General features: G+C 36.7%; 1 protein-coding gene across 2 annotated transcripts in view; it reads right to left on the bottom strand.

The window, feature by feature from the left end:
* The window catches only part of LOC149815798 (uncharacterized), a 51838-nt gene extending 34784 nt beyond the window's left edge, over positions 1 to 17054 (bottom strand). Inside the window, exons 1-4 of one of the 2 annotated variants that reach the window (XM_089988365.1) lie at positions 16961 to 17054; positions 16133 to 16248; positions 13523 to 13558; positions 12624 to 12851 (exon numbers count right to left, since the gene is read on the bottom strand). The gene's annotated coding sequence lies outside the window, so the exon portion shown is untranslated. Of the gene's footprint in view, positions 1 to 12623; positions 12913 to 13522; positions 13559 to 16132; positions 16249 to 16960 lie in introns of those variants that run through there. The other variant, XM_089988366.1, reaches the window with a different exon arrangement.
* Between the last annotated feature and the right edge of the window lie 1824 nt (positions 17055 to 18878).

The following is an 18878-nucleotide window of genomic DNA, read 5'->3' as shown; positions in this document are numbered from 1 at the left end:
TTTGATATTAGAATGGGTTTTGACTATTTTTTTGTGTTTTCAGGACAAAAACGACAGATAAAGGGAAAGGACTTGCGTCATCCTCATCCTCACACGTGAGTTTTGTTGTTAGTGTTGCTGATAGTTGTAATGTGAGTGATGATGCGGGGCCACTATGGATATGCAAGCTTTGTGAAAGAGATTTTGTTGGGACTTACACAAGAATTAAGGCTCATTTGTTGAAGATATCAGGACATGATATTTCAATATGCAGAAAAATTTATGAGACAATGCAAAGACAATACAAGGAAAAACAAGAAGAATATGAGAAGAGAAAGACAAAAAGTGATTCTTGTGCAATTAGTGTGTCATTTAGAAGCCACCAAGAAGATGCTAAAAAAAACTCAATATAAGAAGTAGAGAAACAGTAACAATAGAAGCATCATTCAATACATATGGAAGCAAGGAAATGGATAAAAAAGTTGAGAGGTATTTTTATTTTATTTTACTCTCATTTAATGCAGCTAGAAATCCTTATTGGAATGATTTAGTAACTTCTTTGCTAAATTATAATTTGAGTGGCTATTTACTCTAACCTCAAAAAAACTATGAACCACACTTCTTGCAGAAGAGAGAGCAAATATGGAGAGGTTGCTAAAAATTAAAAAATATTCATAAGAGCGAAATGGAGTTTCTATTGTTTCTGATGGGTGGACAAATATTTAAAGATGTCCACTAATCAATTTTATTGCTTCTTCACTTAGTGACCTAGTATTCTTGAAAGTAGTGGATGCATCTGGGGAATATAAAAATGTTGAGTATTTGAAGGCGTTGTTTATAGAAAACATAAAAGAAGTGGGTAATCAAAAAGTATTACAAATCATTACAAACGCTCGAGTTTGTAAAAGTGTAGCATTGAGTTTGGAGAGTGAGTACCCTCATGTTTTTTGGACTCCCTGTGTAGCAGGGGGCTTAAATCTAACCCTCAAGAGTATCTGCAACCCCAAAGAAGAAGAAAATTCACCAACATATCATTTATATTCATGAATTGAAGATTTAGAAAGAAATGTCAAAAGCATTATGAATTTTGGTGTTAACCACCATCATGCTAATGCTATATTTAATAGTCATTCTGACCTGAAATTGTTGAAGGTCGTTGAAACATGGTTTGCATCCATTATTGTGATGGTGAAGAGGATTAAAAAAGTGAAGAATGCTTTGGTTAGCATGGTGACTGATAAAAATTGAATATTTTATCGTACTGATGATGATGACAAGGCTCAAAAAATTAAGAAATTCATTGTTGATGATGAATTTCGGGACAGAGTGGTATACTTCCTTCAATTTACGCAACATATTTGAGAATTGTTGAGAGAAATTGATAAGGATGTGCCCATGCTTCACAAAGTTTATGAAATATGGGATAATATGATTGAAAAAATACAAGTTGTAGTTTTCAAACATAAAAAAAAAATCTGCATTGGATGATTTAGAATTTTTTAACCATGTTCATTCAATTTTAGTCAGAAGATGGGATAGGAGCAACACTTATTTGCATTGCAATGCACATTCTCTTAATCCAAAATATTATGCAAAAAAGTGACAGGAATGTGGTATTGGTCGTGTCCCTCCAAATTTAGACCCAGAGCTATCAAGACATAGATATATGTGTATGACAAGACTTTTTTCATAAGCACATATTCTAAATCAAGTCACACAAGAGATGGAAAAATTTGCATCTTCGAGATTATACGAAGAGGCATTACTCGCGAGAGAGGAGAATAATATAAATCATATCACATGGTGGTCAACATTTGGATCAAAAACACCTTTTTTTCAACGTCTTGCATTAAGATTGTTATCTCAGTCTGCTAGTTCATCTTGTTGTGAAAGAAATTAGAGCATATATTCTCAATTCCACAACATGAAGAGATACAAACTCCCCAACAAGCGTGTAGAGGATTTAGTATATGTTCATTCAAATCTTCGATTACTTTCGCGAACCAATGATGAATTCAGGTACTAATTTACTCTCTTAGTTATTTGATTATTTCTCAGTTTTTTATTTAAATATACTTGAATTGTATTTATCATTTTCAAATTGGGTTTGTAATGCAAACAAGGAACATCCAAATTTTGGGATGTAAAGCCAGAAGAGTGTGACTTAGAGGGAGAGCATGATTTCAACATGACAAACATGGATTTATCTCAGCTCAGTCTTCCTTCTTATGAAGGATTTGATGATGAAGTAGAAAATTATTAAGATTCATTACTTCATCGTCATATACATTGTACGATGTACTTTTGGTATATAATTTAGTTCTTTTCTGCTTTACATATTTGATTGATATTTAGGTTAATTTAATTGTGGTGTTAGTTTTTGTGATGTAGCATAGAATTGTAGATTGTTAATTTGATATATTGCAAGTATGATGAATGATATTATGACAATGTTAACTATTAAAACTTCAAAATTATATATATAATATATATATATATATAATTTTTTACATTTTTGCCCCGCCGCACCCAAGGTTTTTTAAAGTGCCGCATTCTCGCATCCATGTGACATAGCTCAACACAATTAATGATGAGGGTCCCATAGTTCTTTTTCTTTACCACACGACAAGCCTTCTTCAAATGACTACAGCAGAAGCAACAAATAAAATACTGTCACTTTTGAATATTTTGTATATTCTATTTGTCTGCCTCAAAACTCCAAAATCCTAAACCTACATATCACTCCAACCCCAAATACAATAAAGAAGCAACACAAAGACAACAATCACGGCCAAACAATATCGAAGAAATTTGTATATATCACCTAGTCAAAAATCCAAGCAAGATATCTGCTATATTGTGCCTTTACCAAAGACAACATGCAAATGCCTCCACCAATGGCCACACTTACCAGAAGTTAATAACATACTACAATTCACCCCTTCAAACAACACAAATACCCAACAATAAAAAAGTTTAAATCGTGCACAAACACACAAATGCAGCTATACAAGTGCCACGATATACAAAATCATATGCACGCAGCAAAACAGTCATGATTACCAAATATGCTTCTCAAAATACCAATGAAATGCATCCGATAGAACAAACAATGTAGGAACCAGCAATACTAGCCCAAACTCATCACAATTGAAACCAAGTGGTGCAATATCAACACCAAAATTAGTTAAGCACTATGTCACAGGGACTCAGAAAAACAGATGTTGCACCCGCATCGATGCGACGCGACGCGGGTGCGCGTGCGCATGCGGCACCGGGTGCGCATGCGGCACCGGGTGCGCATGCGGCACCGGGTGCGCATGCGGCACCGGGTGCGCATGCGGCACCGGGTGCGGTCAACACGACCCTGGGTTCGGTCAACGCACCCAGGGTCATTTTTGTCCATTATTTGGGCATAAAAAAAAATCCCCGATGAAAAGGAGGATTAGGGCAAAAAAAATTTTTGCCCTAATCTCTCCTCTCTCTCCCCTTGAGCTTGAGCAAGAGCTCTCTCCCATTGTCGCCCCAGCTCCTCCTCTCCTTTCGCATGTATGTACCCTCTTTCACTCTCTTCTTGAGTCGGCAGGGGAGGGGTCGAGCACCCCCACCCACTCCTCTCTCGGTCTCTTGTTGGGTCGGCAGGGGAGTGGCTGCGGCCCCCCCGATCCCTCATTTTTCGGCACAGGAGGGGCCGAGCCCCTCCACCATCTGACTCTTTTTTTGGGTCGACAGGGGAGGCGCCGAGCCCCTCCCCGATCTGTTTTTTTTTTGGTCGACAGGGGAGGGACCGAACCCCTCCCCCATCTGTTTTTTTTTTGGGTCAACAGGGGAGGGGTCGAGCCCCTCCCCCATTTGGTTTTTTTTTTTTGAGGGGGGTGGGGGGGGGTCGACAGGGAAGGGGCCGAGCCCCTCCACCATCTGGCTCTTTTTTGGGGCCGCGACAGGGGAGGGGCCGAGCCCCTCCCCCATCTGGCTCTTTTTTTCGGTCAACAAGGGAGGGGTCGAGCCCCTCCCCCATCTGGCTTTTTTTTTTGTCGACAGGGGAAGGGTCGAGCCCCTCCCCCCTCTTGCTCTCTTTTTGGGTCGGCAGGGTAGGGGCTAAGCCCCCCCCCCCTACTCCCTCTGTTTTCAGCAGGGGAGGGGCCGAGCCCCCCTTGTTCTCGCTCTCTTGTTGGGTTGGCAGGGGAGGGGCTGAGCCCCCCCCCCCCCTCTCCCTGTGTTCTCAAATTGATTTGAAAATTTTAATGTATTTTTTTGTGTTTTCAGGATAAAAATGACGGATAAAGGAAAAGGACTTGTGTCATCCTCATCCCAACATATGAGTTTTGCTGCTAGTTTTGCTGATAGTTGCAGTGGGATTGATGATGTGGGGCCACTATGGGTACATGTAGATAAACTTGCAAAAACTGAAGAAGGAGGTCGTGGAAACAAGAGATTTTGATGCAAGCTCTGCGAAAGAGATTTTGTTGGGTCTTACACAAGAGTGAAGGCTCATTTGTTGAAGATACCAGGACATGGCATTTCAGCTTGCAGAAAAGTTGATGAGGCAATGCGAAGACAATACAAGAAAATACAAGAAGAATATGAGAAGAGAAAGGCAATGGTCGATTCTTCTGCAGTCAGTGTGTCATTTGCAAGCCACCAAGAAGATGCTGAAAAAAAAAAAGTCAATGTCGGAGGTAGAAGAACGATACAAGCATCATTCAATACATATGGAAGAAAAGAATTGGATAGAAAAGTTGGGAGGTATTTTTATTCTACATCACTCTCATTTAATGCGGCTAGAAATCCTTATTGAAAGGATTTAGTAACATCCTTGGCAAATTGTAATTTTGTAATTTGAGTGGTTATGTGCCTCCAAGTTTAGAAAAAATATAAAGCACACTTCTTGCAGAAGAGAGGGCAAATGTAGAGAGGTTGCTAGAGATTAAAAAATATTCATGAGAGCAAAATGAAGTTTGTATTGTGTCTGATGGATGGACAGATATTCAAAGGAGTTCATTAATCAATTTCATTGTTTGTTCGCTTAGTGGCCCAATATTCTTGAAAGCAGTTGATGCATCAGGGGAATATAAAAATGCAGAGTATTTGAAGGGATTGTTTATAGAAGTGATAAAAAAGTGGGTGATCAGAAAGTGGTACAAATCATTACAGACAACGCTCCAGTTTATAAAAGTTCAGCGTTGAGTTTGGAGAGTGAGTACCCTCATATTTTTTGGACTCCTTGTGTAGCACACAGCTTAAAAATCTAACCCTAAAGAGCATCTGCAACCCCAAAGAAGAAAGAAAATTCACAATCATATGCTTTATGTTCATGGATTGAAGATTTAGAAAGAAATGTCAAAAGCATTATAAATTTTGTTGTTAACCACCATCGTGCTAATGCTATATTTAATAGGCATTCTTACTTGAAATTGTTGAAGGTCGATGAAACATGTTTTGTGTCCATTATTGTAACGGTGAAAAGGATTAAAAGAGTGAAGAATTATTTGATTAAGATGGTGACTGATGAAAATTTGACATTTTATCGTGCTGATGATAATATCAAGGCTCAAGAAATTAAAAAATTCATTATTGATGATGAGTTTTAGGACAGAGTAGTATACTTCCTTCAATTCACGCAAACTATTTCGGAAATGTTAAGATAAGTTGATAAGGATGAGCTCATGCTTCACAGAGTTTATGAAATGTGAGATAATATGATTGAAAAAATAGAAATTATAGTTTTCAAGCATGAAGAAAAAAATCCTGCATTGGATGATTCAGATTTTTTAATCATATTCATTCAATTTTAGTCAGAAGATAAGATGGGATAAAAGCAACACTTCTTTGCATTGCATAGCACATTCTCTTAATCCAAAATATTATGCAAATAAGTGGCGGGCTGGTGATATTGGTGGTGGCCCTCCAAATTTAGACCCAGAGATATCAAGACATAGAAATGTTAAAATGTAAAACTGTACATATATGTATATATAATAATATTATATTATATATATATACATTTTTCATTTCTTTCTTTTCTGTAATTTTTTTCCTTTATTTTTTATTTTTTGTCTTTATGTCATCTAGTTCAGTTTGAACTAGAATGACTGTTGCTAGTCAAGTCCTGTCCAGACTTGACTAGCAATAGAGCTGCTGGACTGACACAGTCCAACAGCTCTTAATAGAGTTGTTGGACTGACACATTCCAACAGCTCTAAATAGAGCTGTTGGACTGTGCCCAACAGCTCTATTGAGTCCTCTTTCAGCTGTGTATATAAAGGGGTGCAGCCCCTCTTGTATTTTACTCCAATGCTTCTTAAGCAATTGGTTTTTCATATCAATAAAGAATACATTTTTATTTTTATTTTGTTTCCAGTTATACCCTTTTTAAGGGTTATGATTTAGTGTCATTCTTGACACTTGCTCTTGTTAATCTAAGCTCGTGTTTCGAAGATCCCCATTTCATTTCATGGTATCAAAGCCGCGGAAGTACTAAATCTTGAGGAAAAGCTGCCTCGGTTTCCGTGCCCGTTTGCAAAAGTGTTCGCCACTTGAAGAGAAGTGTTTTATCACTTCATTGGAGAAGATTTCACATCTTGTTGTATTGTTTTTTTTCTTTCTTTTTCATTTTCCTTCTTGTTTCTCTTTTATCCCTATTCTTTCTCTCCTTGTAATCGATGGATGACAATGATAAAGTCACCATCATGCCTATGAAACTAAGCGATACGAACTATGTAAAATGGGCTTCAATCATGAAGCACCATATATGGGGAAAAGGCTTATGGGGGATTGTGGATGGTTCCGATTCGGAACCTAAGCTATCTCTTACTAAAAAGGAGGGAGATAAAGAGGTCCCTCTATCGGAAGAAGAGAAAATCAAGGTTATTGCCTCATACGAGAAGAAATGGAAAGAATGGAGAATATCTCATGCGAAGATAATGTCATGGCTTATCAATAGCGTTGACATTAAAAAATGCTCAAGTCTTGCCAAATTTGATCATGCCGATAAGGCATGGGAATACCTTAAGAATATGTATTCCGTTAAAGATATTGCACACGTGTGCAACCTCCAAGAAAAAGTTCGAATGATGACACAAGGAGACAAAACTATTCGTGAATATTACAATGGGTTGTCCGAACTTTGGGAAGAACTTTCCCTTTTAGAACCAAAGTGGCATTGTGCCGAAGACATCGAGCTTCGTCAGAAACAACTCGATGCCGAACATTTTTACCAGTTTATCACTGGATTAAGGCCGGAATTTGAAACCACTAAATCGGCCCTACTTCACCGGGGAAAAATTCCTTCTATTGTTGAAACTATTGAAGAGTTAACAATGGAAGAAAATCGTCTCCGGAAAGGTTCTTTAAAAATTGAAGATGATTCCGTTTTAGCCGTGTCTAGACCAAAGAATGATGTTCGATCATATAGGCCTCCTCACTTTAACCGACAAAATGGTGACTATGATAAGAAGAAAGTTATTTGTCATCACTGTCATGAACCGGGACACTACAGGCCACAATGTCCCAAACTTAAGGAGCTGAGAGAAAAAAGAGCTGCAATTGCTGGATCGGAGCCTAAAGATCAGGATGCACCAGTTTCCCTGGCCCAACTAATGGAGATTCTTAAGCCTCTCATCAAAGGTGCCTCTTCCTCATCTGAAGCTTCAACCGGCGCAGCAGCCTCATCTTTTTCTGATCTAGGTAAAATTTCTTGGCTTCTTGACTCTGGTGCATCTTTTCATATGACCCCAAATAATCAAAGTCTATCCAAATGTGTTAAAAATAAAACAAGTGTGCCAAAGGTCTTTACTGCTGATGGGACTTCTCTTGAAATAGAAGGAATAGGAAATTTTGAAAAAATTTATAAAACAAAAAATTTTTTTATTCCAAAAATTAGACATGTTCCCAAATTAAATTTAAATCTTTTATCTGTATCTCAAATTTCTGATTATGGGTGTAATATTTCTTTTTCTTCTCATGGTTGTTGGGTACAGGATCGCCAGTCAGGCAAGCTGATTGGGGAAGGCCATAGAGAAGGAGGACTCTATTACATGGATTTTTTGGAAATGCCAAAGAAAGCTTTTTGTTATAATATTCAAAAAATAGAGTTGGAACTGTGGCATAAGAGACTTGGTCACCCACATATAGCCAAAATCCAACATTTTCCAAATCTAGGGAAATTTTGTAATTCTGAATCATTTGATTGTAAAGATTGTATTCTCGGCAAAATGAAAAGATTACCTTTTCAGAACAGAACCTTTTTCTCTTCAAGACCACTTTGAATTAATACACTCGGATGTTTGAGGTCCTACACCAGTAATTTCTAAAGGAGGATTTGTTTACTATGTTATTTTTGTCGATGATTTCTCCCGATATACATGGATGTACTTTCTCAAACATAAGTCTGAAGTATTTTCATACTTTCAAACTTTTCATAATATAGTTAAAAACAAGTTTCAAAATGATATTACTATTTTTCGCACAGATTCAGGGGGAGAGTTCTTATCCACAGATTTTCAAAATTATCTTAAATTGCATGGCATCACACATCAAAGATCTTGTCCTTATACACCTCAACAAAATGGACTGGCAGAACGAAAACATCGCCATATTATAGAAACCACTAGGACTTTATTAATAGCAAATCAAGTCCCGAAAGACTTTTGGCCAGAAGCTGCCTTAACTGCCACATATCTCATTAATAGGATGTCATCTTCTTCGTTACAAAATATCACTCTCATTGAAAAACTTATGAACATTTCTCCAGACTACTCTAGACTAAGAATATTTGGGTGCAAATGTTTCATATTTACTGACAAAAATGATAAACTTTCCCCTCGTGCGATTCCCTGTGCCTTTTTAGGATATGCTGAAAACCAGAAAGGTTATAGATGTTTTGACTTTAAAAATAATAAACTATATGTGTCTAGAAATGTTTCCTTTCTTGAAAAGGAGAGCTTCTTTGATTTTAGAAAATTAAAAGACGTCACTGAGTACTCCTTTTTGCTAGATCTAACATCAACATCTAATGAATATGACCTTGACTATAACTTTGATGATGATCAAAGAATTATTGATCTTAATGTTGAAAATGAAGAAGTTCATAGAGATACTAGTATTCAATATTCCAGGCGACAAGAGTCTAATCCTCCATGTGCACTTGAGAAATATTCTAACATTCCAACTAGACAATCAACCCGAATCTCGAGGCCTCCAGGAAAGTTTGTATCATACGAGTCTTTCTCACCCACATATAGGGCAGTTATTGCATTAATTCACTCATATGAACAACCATCCACATATTTTCAAGCAAAAAATGATATCAAATGGATAGAAGCCATGAAAGCTGAATTAGATGCACTTGAAAAGGCTTCTACATGGAATATTCAAGATCTTCCTCCAGGGAAGAAAACTATAGGATGTCGATGGGTTTATAAAATTAAAACCAAGAGTGATGGTACTCTTGAAAGATATAAAGCCCGTTTAGTAGCCAAAGGTTATGCCCAAGAATATGGGATTGATTATGAAGAAACCTTTGCTCCGGTGGCTCGTATGACTACTGTCCGAACCTTAATTGCCTTAGCTTCTATCAAAAAATGGTCTATTTTTCAAATGGATGTCAAAAATGCTTTTTTAAATGGAAAGCTAGTTGAAGAAGTATATATGGAACCCCCTCCTGGTCTAAGTATTCCTAAGGGTAAAGTCCTTCGCTTAGAAAAAGCTCTTTATGGACTTAAACAAGCACCAAAAGCTTGGTATGATAGGTTTAGTCGTGTTATGATTGATATTGGTTTTCAATTTTGTTTAACTGACACTGCTTTGTTTATTAAGAATTCTGATGTAGGGATCATTGTGCCTCTTCTCTATGTGGATGATATGATCATCACCAGAAGCGATAAACAGGGAGTTGAAACAATCAAAACACTTCTTAAATCTCATTTTGAAATGACTGATTTGGGCTTGTTGAGATATTTTTTAGGCATTGAAGTTGCTTATTCTCCTAGAGGATATTTATTATCTCAGACTAAATTTGCTTTTGATATTGTTTTCAGGTCTGGTATTACTGATGATAAGAAAGTCGACACTCCAGAGGATATTTATTATCTCAGACAGCTTGTCGGGGCACTTTCCTATCTATCCATTACCAGACCAGATATAGCACATGTTGTTCATACAGCAAGTCAATTTCAACATGCTCCTACTTCTGTTCATATGGGAGCAGTCATGCGTATTATCAGATACATCAAGTCCTCTCTTTCACGAGGATTTTTCTTATCTTCCTCATCTTCTCTTGATTTAATTGCATATACTGATGCTGATTGGGGAGGTGATCCCAATAACACACTCAACCACTGGCTTTTGTGTCTTTTTAGGGGAATCATTAATCTCGTGGAGGTGTAAAAAGCAGCAGAAGGTATCTCTCTCATCCACCGAAGCTGAATACAGAGCCATGGCAACCACGACCATGGAAGTAGTTTGGCTCCGACGACTGCTTGCTGACATGGGAGTTGAAGCAACAAAGGCTTCACAAATGTGTTGTGACAACAAAAGTGCGATCTACATTGCCAGTAACAAAACATTCCACGAACGCACCAAATACATCGAAATGGATTGTCACTACGTCAGAGAGGAATATCTACACGGGATAATTGATCTGCCATATGTCACTTCAGAATATCAGTTAGCAGACTTCTTTACAAAGCCTCTCGCTGCTCCCCGATTTCACTTTCTCTTAGACAAACTTTCGCTCATTGTACCGTAAGTTTGAGGGGGAGTGTTAAAATGTAAAACTGTACATATATGTATATATAATAATATTATATTATTATATATATATATACATTTTTCATTTCTTTCTTTTCTGTAATTTTTTTCCTTTATTTTTTATTTTTTGTCTTTATGTCATCTAGTTCAGTTTGAACTAGAATGACTGTTGCTAGTCAAGTCCTGTCCAGACTTGACTAGCAATAGAGCTGTTGGACTGACACAGTCCAACAGCTCTTAATAGAGTTGTTGGACTGACACATTCCAACAGCTCTAAATAGAGTTGTTGAATTGTGCCCAACAGCTCTATTGAGTCCTCTTTCAGCTGTGTATATAAAGGGGTGCAGCCCCTCTTGTATTTTACTCCAATGCTTCTTAAGCAATTGGTTTTTCATATCAATAAAGAATACATTTTTATTTTTATTTTGTTTCCAGTTATACCCTTTTTAAGGGTTATGCTTTAGTGTCATTCTTGACACTTGCTCTTGTTAATCTAAGCTCGTGTTTCGAAGATCCCCATTTCATTTCAAGAAATATGTGTATGACAAGACTTTTTCCAAAAGCATATCTTCTACATCAAGTCACACAAAAGTTTGGAAAATTTTCATCTTCGATATTATTTGGAACGGCATTATTCGCGAGAGAAGAAGATAATATAGATCCTATCACATGGTGGTCAACATTTGGATCAGAAACACCTCTTCTGCAACGTCTTGCATTAAGATTGTTATCGCAGCCTGCTACTTCATCTTGTTGTGAAAGTAATTGGAGCACATATTCTCAAATCCACAACATGAAGAGAAACAAACTCACCAGCAAGCGTGCAGAGGATTTAGTATGTTCATTCAAATCTTCGATTACTTTCGCAAAGCAATGATGAATACAGGTACTAATTTGCTCTCTTAGTTATTTGATTATTTCTTAGTTTTCATTTAAATATACTTGTATTGTATTTATCATTTTCAAATTGGGTTTATAACGCAAACAAAGAACATCCAAATTTTGGGATGTAAACCCAGAAGAGTGTGACTTCAATGGAGAACATGAATTCAACGTAACAAACATGGATTTAGCTGAGCCCAGTATTCCTTCTAATGATGCATTTGATGAGAAAATTATTAACATCCATTACTTCATCATGATATACTTTGGTATGTAATTTAGTTCTTTTATACAATACTTATTTGATTTATATTTAGGTCGATTTATGTAATTGCTTTACTTATTTGATTGATAATTTGATATTTAGGTTGATATATTGCGTGCATGATGAATCATATTATGAGTTTATGACAATGTTTACTGTTAAATGTTAAACTGTTAAAACTTCAAAATTATATATATATATATATATTCTTTTTTTTTTACATTTTTGCCCCTGCCGCACCCCCGGGTTTTTTGGAAGTGTCGCATCCCCGCACCCGCAGCCGCACCCATGTGACATAGGTTAAGCATCAAATTGAAGTTGATGGTACACCACAACAGTCAAATACCAAGCACCATCATTAACCAACAGCAAACATTAATAAAAAATCAACTTCACCAGACTTGAACAAACCACGATCTCAATCAGATGACATGGATTCAAAGCTTAAATTGACTCGGCAGCACCTATGAAACTAATCAATACAATATTTCAGCTGACTACCAGAGAACTCACGCTGATATCCAGTTGACTTCAATAGAAAAGCCCCAAATCTTTCACAAAACTCAATCAAATCATCTAACTACCAGATATAACCTGCATTAGTTGACATCTAAGACAAAAAGGACCCTAATGCATGCTATCTCAGCCATCAAAACAGGGACCAGATCTGAAATTTCCCAAATCTGCACCCTAGTTACCACCTCTAAAAGAAAATCCAAAACAAATATCTAAAAAATCAATCCCTTACCCAAATTGACTGCTACTTGATTTGAAAACTCTCTAAAATCAAGGTGCATCGGATGCTAGACTCAAATCTTTGATCAGGTCTCCTTCAATCTGGATCGTTGATTTGAGGATGGTGTCAGTCACAGTCTTTCCTGGATCAATTTTTCAGATAATATCCTTCACCCAATGACGCTTCAAACATCATTCTTGATGCCTCTGATTATAGCGCTGATACCATATTCAGATATGCCTAGCCATAGAAGATAAGAGCAAAAGACAACAATATAAGTAGGAGAACCAAAACTTTATTAACTAAAGAATGAGAGAGCTTTACAAGATATAGGGGACGTCCCCTGATGGTTACACAAAAAGACACAAATTGTTGACTTCTAACTCTCTGGCTAAGTACAAAAATGCCCTTCTAAAATAATTAAATATACAAGACTCAAAGGGTAGCACTAACACAGTAATACCTATATTACATCCCTCATATGCATTACACTATTCAACACCCATCAACTTACTCATTGCATTTCCTTCCTCCAAAGCAGAAAAGGTTTCAAAGCGAGAAATAAAAAAAGCAATATAAGAATTGAATTGGAATCAAAATGAAACGCAAATAAACACTAAAATAAAAGTGACTATTCTTAAAATTCATGATTCTTTAGTGTAAGAATTAAATTTTTAACAAAATCTAAAAATGATGACCACCAATTTAGAGAAAGCATGTGAATGTGAGTGAAAAGCATGAGAGCAAACACATAAAAAATATGAAAAGCAGAGTGAGAGAACATATAAGAAGAATTGATGATGTGTGTGAAAAGCATGGGAGAAGCGTGGGAGAATCGAGATTATCAACAAGTTTCAAAAGCGAGGAGTATCGTGCTTCCAAAGCGAGTTTCCGGGAAGTGGGCTTCTCACCTATCTAAGAAGCTTTTGGTAACTCTGGGCAATTCACTACACAAACAGTAAAAGATTAAATTTATCAATTATGATCAAATGTGATGAAAATAGTAAATCAATGCTCATGTCTACCACGGAAACAGAGAACAACTGGTAAAAGATAAACGATAAAGGCACCCTTAAGAAGATCAATAAGCCGAGGCACATCTCATTCCAACATCTTCTGGACAACCAGATTGGAGCACATGGTAAAAGTTGCCAGCATCAACCACATGCATCAGTTGAAAATTTGCCAAGAAACATTCATTTTAGTGAATATTGACATGCCAATCATGCGAATAACACCTGGCATTGCTGATTGGATCATTATAGTGAAGAATCCTTAAAGTCTTCAAAGTAATAAAGTATATGTTCAACTACCTCTGGTTCACAATAACACAAGAGCTTCTTCAATCTTGAATCAATGTGGCTCGACTCCAATTGTTTCTCCTTCTAGGTCTACATATCATGACTTTGCAAGTTTTTTACTTCAGATTATCCTGGATATTCTTCCTCACAAGTAAATTCAAAGCCTTTCAAACATTTAAGAATTTCATCAAAAAATCATATCACAAACAAGGAATCCTTGAAACATTATTGAGGGAGAAAATATATGCTTCAAACACAAAAATGCAATCAAGAAGACTTGGTATGGATGCACCCGACCAACAGCATTGAGTTTTCATGAACTGAGGCATTTCATACAACGAATCAATCTCGTCCATGATTTTGGAACGCTATGTTGGTTTCGTTTATTCGTTTATTGCTAATGTTGGCACGGAAGCATATGGTTTGTTTGTTTGTTTTCCTTGTTTCTTGATTAGCATGCGTGTTTTGGTTAGAGTTTTCCTATGTTGATTCTCCATTCAACGCAACAAGGAGGAGGTGGTTATGGCATGATTTGTTGTATGAAATGCCTCAGTCCATAAAAACTCAATGTCGTTGGCTTGATTGCATTTTTTTGTTTCAAGCATTTCTCCCTCAATAATGTTTTCAAGATGTCTTGTTTGTGATATTCTTTTTCGATGAAATTCTTAAATATTGGAAAAATTTCACATTTGTTTGTGAGGAAGAATATCGGGGATAATCTAAAGCAATCAACTTGAATAGTCATGGTATCTTGACCTAGAAGGAGATGTAGAAGTCCATACATTATGATCCATACACAATCCAGATGGCCATATTGATCACAAGAAACAAAAATATAATAAAGATGCAGATGACCATATGTATCGAATTACATGATCTTCCTCGTACTTTTTTTTTTGTTCATGCTCCTTGAGTCAAAATTTTGCTCCTACATCACTATTGTATGAGTTAAACAATGTACCATTATAATTGTTAATTTTAGGATGACATTCCTCTCAAGTTTGATAAATTCCTCCTTGTTGACCCTCAAAATACAATGCAAAAATTGTGAGTGTGCATCATTTTCATATACTTATAATTAGGGCTGGTAAACAAAGAGAGTAGCTCGTGACTCGGCTCGGTTCAGCTCGTCATGAACTCGTTTGTGATTGGTTCATATAGCTGCTGAGCCAAGCCACAAGCAGCTCGTTTAGTTTAAACAAGTCGAGCCCGAACACAGAGTGTTTAGCTCGGCTTGGATCGGGAGATCTCATATAGATAAAAAAATATATATATTTTTTATATAATATATATTTAAGTATAATATATAAAAAGAAGAATGCATAAAATATATATATAAAGAGAAGGATAAGAGAATATACATATATATATAATCTAACTATTAAGTGTAATATGTAACATATATATATTAGGTGTAATATGTAACAAATATATATATATATATATATATATTAAGTGTAATATGTAACAAATATATATATTTTAAGTGTAATATGTAACAAATATATATATTTTAAGTGTAATATGTAACAAATATATATATTTTAAGTGTAATATGTAACAAATATATATTTTTTAAGTATAATATATGAAAATATATATGTTCCATGTATAAATAACATGAAATGTTTTTGCATGAGCCAGCTCATGTTTGGCTCGTCTCATTTAGGAATGAGCTGAGCTCGAGCTCAGCTAAACACGAACATGAGCGGGCCACGACCTCAGTCCACTGGTAAATGAGCAGAGCCCGAACATGCCCTGTTCGGTTTGTTCAGCTCGTTTACCAGCCCTCTATAACTATGAAAAACAGGCAAAACAGGTAAAACACATCTTAACAGATAAAGACAACTTGAAATTTAAAAATCCTTAATAAGCTTCACCCTTCATATTGAGATTAAACAATGAATGCATGACCCAACCAAACATTGTATGAAGTTGAGTTTTGCCAGGGACCAAACGCTACTGCTATCCAAATAGGATAGCTGCATTCACAACACTTACATCCTCTTACTAAAAAAGCCTTTTTTTTTTGTTTAAGCCGACTAGCACATATACCTCTTACTAAAAAGCTTTTGTGTTTTTCGTTCAAGTCAACTAGCACATATACAATTTCAACTACATGATCAACCTTTCTTGGCTTCACAAATATCAGTATGAAATAAAAGAGAATGCAGGACATCGATACATAAAGGGAAAAAAAGGAAAAAAAATCTTGCTTACCCTACCACCTAATGTTAATTCTTTAAGATGGCAAACTACACTTCATATTGATCCTTTAAGGCTGTCCAACCACCAATTCAAGTAGGTTGATAAATCTTGACCACTAGTTCAAATGGCTGCACCACCAGTAATATAGTGTCGATAAGCAAAGAGCAAATGCATAGGATCTTTCTATTTCTGACCCTTTTAGAAATATCCCTAAACAAATAGCTAAGAAATGTTTGCAAATTTCAAAAAATAAAACAAAAGTTAACTTTGATAAATTTCAGAAAATAATAATTCAAACAAAAATCTCTGAAATGGCTGGAAGCAGCTCAACCCAATAAGATAGCAATGCACTTGGAAAAAACAAACCTTTCACCCCCAGCACAAAAAGAAAGACATTGCAAGTAGCAATATTGACCTAAACACGACCAAAAAAAGAATGAAGAATATAAAAACATATAAGAAAAGGAATTGCATATAAACTCGTTAGAAAACATTATCCATGGACAAAGAGAGATAGGCTGGCCCCATTTCTGGCCAGTCTGAGAGAAGGTCGCCGGAAAAGGAGCTGGGCCCTATTACGGTTAGCAAAGAGAGGAAGATGGCCGAAACTTCAACAGGACCTTGTTTTGGCTAGACAGAGAGAGGAGGGCGGCCGAAAAAAACTGGTCGGACACCTATTATAGCCGAAGGCAGTGACCGGAAAAGGGGCTGGCCAGCCGCTACTCCGACCAAACAGAAAGAAGATGGTTGGAGACGGGCTGGCCCCTATTCCGGTCAAAGAGGGGCAAGAGGTCGTCGGAAAGGGGCCTGACCCCTTTTTCGGCAAGAGAGAGAGAGCACCTGATAGGGTGGTCTTTCATGCAGGATCAGACACCGAAAAAAGCGCCCAGGAGCAGTAGACGTCAAAAAACCGCTAAACACCGGCAGCTGGTTGGAGCTTGGGTAACTCTCATCGAAGAAGATGGAGGAGAAGCGGGAATGCTGAGGGTTTTGGCTTTTCGTTTTCTTCTTTGTTTTTTCGTTTTAAATAATGGAGATTTGACTACGGACTCGAAAGAGTTTAAAGCAAAAATTAAAAACCAAAATTGGTTTCCGTCTCAGGGCGTATTGGGAAGCGAGAAAGAATTAGGAAAAGTGATGCAAAATGCCGACCTTTCGAAAGTGTAAAAAAAAAATTTACAGTATAGTTACGGATGAATGTTCTCTATCAAGAGAAAAAATATTTTTAAACTCTCCACTGATTGTATTTCACACCAACCGCCCTGCCTTTCCTCTCTTTTATTTTTTTCATATTTTTCCACTCTAATGCCGCACAAACAAACAAGCAAAAAACTTTTTTTTGAAAAAAATCTTATATAAAAATTTTTGATAGGCAAAACTTTCATTATTTTTCTACGAGAGTTTCTCTCTTAGAAACTAGGGGTAGCAATTTCTGACCCGACCGGCCAACCCGCCTCTTAGGTCAACCCGCCAACCCGTCAACCCGCCAACCTGCCTGAAAACCCGTTTACCCGACCCAACCCATTTATTAAATGGGTTGGCAGGTCGTGTCGGGTTACCCGTTTATTAAACGGGTCGGGTTCATGTTTGCCACAGTTGACCCGTTTAATAAACGGGTCGGGTTCGGGTTGAGGTATGCTGACACGCCAACCCGACCCGATTGCCACCCCTATTCCAAACCTGCCCTCAAAAGTAACAGAGGCAACCAGCAATATCTTTTACACCTCCTACCACGCGTCCTTCTCTTAAAGAGCAAGACATAATTTTAGTGCAACTTAGCCTATGGACACACCTACCTTTCTCTTCACACGTGTATATATATATATATAATGACATAGAGAGCATTAATTTTTAACAACCCCATGACTGATTGTGAACTATAAAATATAACAAACATGATTCAAGTATGGTTTGTTTTTAGGGTTCACTCTATGCTTTGCAAAATATTTATGCCTTGTTAATCAAAATTTGTTCTTTATCGTAACGTCTAGTTTGTAACTTGTTTGTTGTTTTGTTGTTTCATCTTGTATGTAATTTTGTTGTTAATTATTTGTTTCTTTTTTGGTTCATAATTATGGCTTTTTTTTTCTTTTTTTTTGTGCTCCACCTACTCATGTTTGTGGTGATTGAGCTTGTTTTAAAATGGTTTTCTTTGTTTTAGTCATTTATTTGCTAGGGTTGGATATGGGGCTAAATGGTAATTGACAGTCTTGTGAATTTTTTTTGGCTTTAGATATTCTAGTGTTTTAATTGGTTGTGGTTAAACTATAAGGATTCTTGAATGTGTTCAAAATTACTCTTTAATAGGGCATTGGGTTTCATTCCTAGTGTAATAAATTTGGTTTGGATTATTTTAAGTTTTTTTTTAACTTTTACTTTGTATTGTCTCTTTTGGTGAATAACAAAAGTGATGGCAGTGGATCGGTGGAAAACGGGAATTGATCCAAACCTACTCCATTTGAGGCCGGAATGGAGGATATGAAACATGGAATGGACCAAGAATGATGGTGAAAATTAAAATTTGTGCAGGAATGGAGGTCAAAATTTTGAGACGGGACAGGGGTGGAGAGCTTGTCCCCCGCATCTGCATTGATTCACTGTCGTCCCTACCTATGAAAGTAGATCGGCCTCATAATGTTGCTTTGTGCCTTTTGAGAGTTTGATTACTAGGGGAATTGAACTCGCAATGTTGGAGGACTTTGGATACAGTTGTTTAACCAATTGAGAAACACCACAAGTGGAGATACTTTTTGATAGA

The sequence above is a fragment of the Nuphar pumila genome, chromosome 15, assembly GCF_984573655.1.
Source record: "Nuphar pumila chromosome 15, dmNupPumi1.hap1.1, whole genome shotgun sequence".
In the NCBI taxonomy this organism is placed as follows: domain Eukaryota; kingdom Viridiplantae; phylum Streptophyta; class Magnoliopsida; order Nymphaeales; family Nymphaeaceae; genus Nuphar; species Nuphar pumila.
This window is presented reverse-complemented; position numbering and strand designations above follow the sequence as displayed.